Raw genomic sequence first — 4,198 nt, 5'->3', positions numbered from 1 at the left:
AAGCTTGCAGTGAGCTGAGATCTGGCCACTGCACTCCAGCCTGGGCGACAGAGCGAGACTCCGTCTCAAAAAAAAAAAAAAAAAAAAGGAAGCACATGATCTAACAAGAAGTCAGGACCATGAATCCACCTTCTTCTGTCCATTAGCCAGCTGCAGAGCACTCTGAGGACACTCTCCCAGGGTCCTAGGGTTTTCATACCCTTGGAGAGGATCCCCAATCCCCATCTCACCAATGACCTCAACTTTAAGGTTCACTGGGCAACTTTGTCCCTCTAAAAGCCTCTAAGATCCCAATTCAGCAAGCTATCCTACCTCTGAGGGTCCCTAGCCCTCAGTACAGACAGACACCTCCTCAGGTCTATCCTACTCTATGTCATGATGACAGTAGAAAGGGTATGAGGCCTGGATGACTTCTAAGCCCCACCAGCCACAGCCTACCTTGGGCAAGTTATTGAGCTGCTGTGAACCTCTTTCTACACCTGTGAAATAGGGTTGCTAATACCCACCTTGTTGGAGAGGTCACCTACATAACGAATTTACTCAGGGCCTAACTACTATTCAACAGATGGCTATTTCCCCCTCCTGTCCCCTCTCCTGGCATTTCCTTCTAGATTATAGCATCCTACAGGGCAGAAAAAAAGCCTGAGCAATTTTTTAGCCACATTCACACCTCCGCACAGTCTCACATACATAGGTGCTGTCTGACAAAACATGTGCAATGAATGAGTCAACAACCAGAAGCCCACAGCCAAAATCACTCCATGCATTTTGTCGATTTGTATGTTGAACAAATGTGTCCTAAGTCTCAAACAGGTGCCAGGCCCCATGCTGGGGGGCAAAGGATATAAAGGAGAGGGAAACAGGGTCCCTGTGCCCAAGGGGCCCCTAAGCTGTGATGAAAGAGACAAGTCAGTCAGGCATTACAGTCCAGTGCCATGACTGGGCCATGGGTTTGGAAAATCCTAGATTCCTGGTGAAGGGACCGTTGGGATTGCAGAAAGAGGACACCGGACAGAACTGGGAGATCTGGATTCTAGCCTTGTTCTGTCACTAGCTTGCTCTAGAAGTGTCTTCAAGTCACTTCTTTAGTTTCCACATCTTAAAATGGGTGCCAGGAAGAGGGGCACCTGCTTGCTGTTCAATGTCCCCTCAGAGACAGACTCCTGGGCAGAGGATTCTATGGGCCTGGGGCTGCTTTTGTAACACTAGAGCCTCCTGCTCCTGCACCTTACCTTGTGCCCACTTGCGTTTGCCAAGCAGGGACCTTGTTCCCCACCACCCTCTATCCCTGGCTTTCCCTGAGCAGTTGGGAGGCTCAGCCTCTGGTCTTGCAGTTTCCCTCGAGCTAGCTGTCACAGCAGCTGTGTGTGCCAGTGAGGGGTCAGGCTTTGAGAGCGTGGTAGGCAAGGGGAAGGTGTCACCTTCCAAAATAACCTCTGAGGGGGAGACTGGTGGCCACTTTGAAGCAGACTCTCACCACCACCACTCTGTTTCCAGGAAAGCCCCAAAGGTTGAGGAAGGAGGGGCTTTGAAGAAACATAGCCTGGTACAAGGCCTCCTGCACAGAGGAGGACAACCTGAGGGCCTGAAGGGCCAGCCAGGTTTGTAGGGGGATCTGGGAGCAGAATGAGGAGGAGGGGGCAGGGTTAGTGATTCTTTGTTTTGTTTTGTATTGTTTTGTTTCGAGACAGGGTCTTGCTCTGTTATCCAGGTTGGAGGGCAGTGGTGCAATCACAGCATACTGCAACCTCAACCTCCCAGGCTCAAGCAATCCTCCCACCTCAGCCTCCTGCATAGCTGGGGCTGCAGGTACGTACCACCACTCCCAGCCAAGGTTAGTATTGAGAAAGTCAGGGGATCAAATTCTCAGCAGGTTCTGTCTTCCTCATCTGACCAGGGGTTCCCCCATGGTTGAGTCCTGGTCTGACCTTGAGATGAGGAGGCCCCCACAGGGTGGGCTCTGTGCCTTCTATTAATATTAGATTGACCGGGCATGGTGGCTCATGCCTGTAACCCCAGCACTTTGGGAGGCTAAGGCAGGCGGATCACTTAAGATCAAGAGTTCAAGACCATCCTGGTTAACATGGTGAAACCCTGTCTCTACTAAAAATACAAAACTTAGCCTGGTGTGGTAGCAGGCGCCTATAATCCCAGCTACTTGGGAGGCTGAGGCAGAATTGCTTGAACCTGGAGACGGAGGTTGTAGTGAGCCAAGATTGTGCCACTTCACTCCAGTCTGGGCAAAAGAGAGAAACTCCACATCAAAAAAAGAAAAAAAAGAAAGAAAGGCCGGGTACGGTGGCTCACGCCTGGAACCCCACCACTTTGGGAGGCCAAGGCAGGCAGGTCATGAGGTCGGGAGACTGACACCATCCTGGCTAACACAGTGAAACCCCGTCTCTACTAAAAATACAGAAAATTAGCCGGGCGTGGTAGTGGACGTCTGTAGTCCCAGCTACTCGCGAGGCTGAGGCAGGAGAATGTTGTGAATCCGGGAGGTGGAGGTTGCAGTGAGCGAGATCGCGCCACTGCACTCCAGCCTGGGCAACAGAGTCACACTCTGTCTCAAAAAAAAAAAAAAAAAAAAAAAAGACCGGGCCTGGAGGATCAAGCCTGTAATCCCAGCACTTTGGGAGGCCGAGACCGGCGGATCATGAGGTCAGGAGATCGAGACCATCCTGTCTAACACGGTGAAACCCCGTCTCTACTAAAAAATACAAAAAAACTAGCCGGGCGAGGTGGCGGGCGCCTGTAGTCCCAGCTACTCGGGAGGCTGAGGCAGGAGAATGGCGTGAACCCGGGAGGCGGAGCTTGCAGTGAGCTGAGATCCGGCCACTGCACTCCAGCCTGGGTGATAGAGTGAGACTCCGTCTCAAAAGAAAAAAAAAAAAAATCTCATTTGCACTCATTACTTAACTCCTCCTAAGGAGAAGCCCTGAAGCTTAAGCTAAATCTACCTCTGTTCCACTCATTTCTGGAAGAGAAGTTTTGAGTTTGATTACTTTGGAAAGGCCTCAGAGATCTGCTGGCTCTCTGTCCTCACCTTCTCCTTTAAAAAAAAAAAAAAAAGCCTGGACCTGGGAGCTCACGCCTGCAATCCCAGCACTTTGGGAGGCCAAGGCAGGCGGATCACAAGGTCAGGAGATCAAGACCATCCTGGCTGACACGGTGAAACCCCGTCTCTACTAAAAATACAAAAAATTAGCCAGGCATGGTGGCAGGTGCCTGTCAGCTACTCAGGAGGTTGAGGCAGGAGAATGGTGTGAACCCGGGAGGCGGAGCTTGCAGTGAGCCAAGATTGTGCCACTGCACTCCAGCCTGGGTGACAGAGTGAGACTCCATCTCAAAAAAAAAAAAAAAAAAGTGATTACCAAGAAAATTGCGCCTTGGGAAATGGAGGCCCCAGCCGTCTGTGTGAACGTGTGTGTGTGTCCACACGTGTGCATTCTACAATTTAAAGGGTTAAACCTCCAATCAAACCTGAATCCAGCCGTGCACGGGTTTCTCTGTTCAACCCTCTAAAAGGGGCCTTGATCTTTTCTGCTTCAAGGTCTGCACAGATTGTTCCCTCTGCCTGAAACACACCCTTAACACATACACACACATACACACTCCCCCTCTTTAAATCTTTTCCACATTTTCTTTGGCCAAGATTTAGGCATCTGTTAAGTCTTTGTTTCAAAGTCAGTTTCTGAGGAAAGCTTTTTTCTGATTTCCTTTCCCTTAAATTAAATCACTATAGCTATTTGTTCACTGTAATCCTGCCCTACTCGTGCCAAAGGCCTGGAACCTCATTTGTCTGTGTGTCTATCTTGTTCATGCCTGTATTTTTCCAGTCTGTGGCACAGTGTCTGGCACATAGTGGCACTCAAACATTTCAATGTATGAATCAATGAATGAACAAAGGAACTTAGTGATGGTGGATGAGGAAAGGGGTCATGTGGGATGAGGGTGTCCCCTGCTGGACATTGAGAGTACTGGGGACCCAGGACATCCTCTCTGAGCTGGGAAGAATGACTTCGGGTGATAATTTTCCTCCCTGAGGGGCAGCGTTGGGGAACCTCACCTTATGCCCAGACTCCTGATGCTTGCCTTCTTCTTACCTTATCAGCCCCCACACCACTCTCTTCCCAGCCTTTAGAGAGCATCCATCCCCACCCCCAATGGCCTGACCCATCCTCCCCCACGCTGCAGACCA

The sequence above is a fragment of the Colobus angolensis genome, unplaced genomic scaffold, assembly GCF_000951035.1.
Source record: "Colobus angolensis palliatus isolate OR3802 unplaced genomic scaffold, Cang.pa_1.0 Scaffold4, whole genome shotgun sequence".
In the NCBI taxonomy this organism is placed as follows: Eukaryota; Metazoa; Chordata; class Mammalia; order Primates; family Cercopithecidae; genus Colobus; species Colobus angolensis.
Note: the sequence above shows the minus strand (reverse complement) of the source record.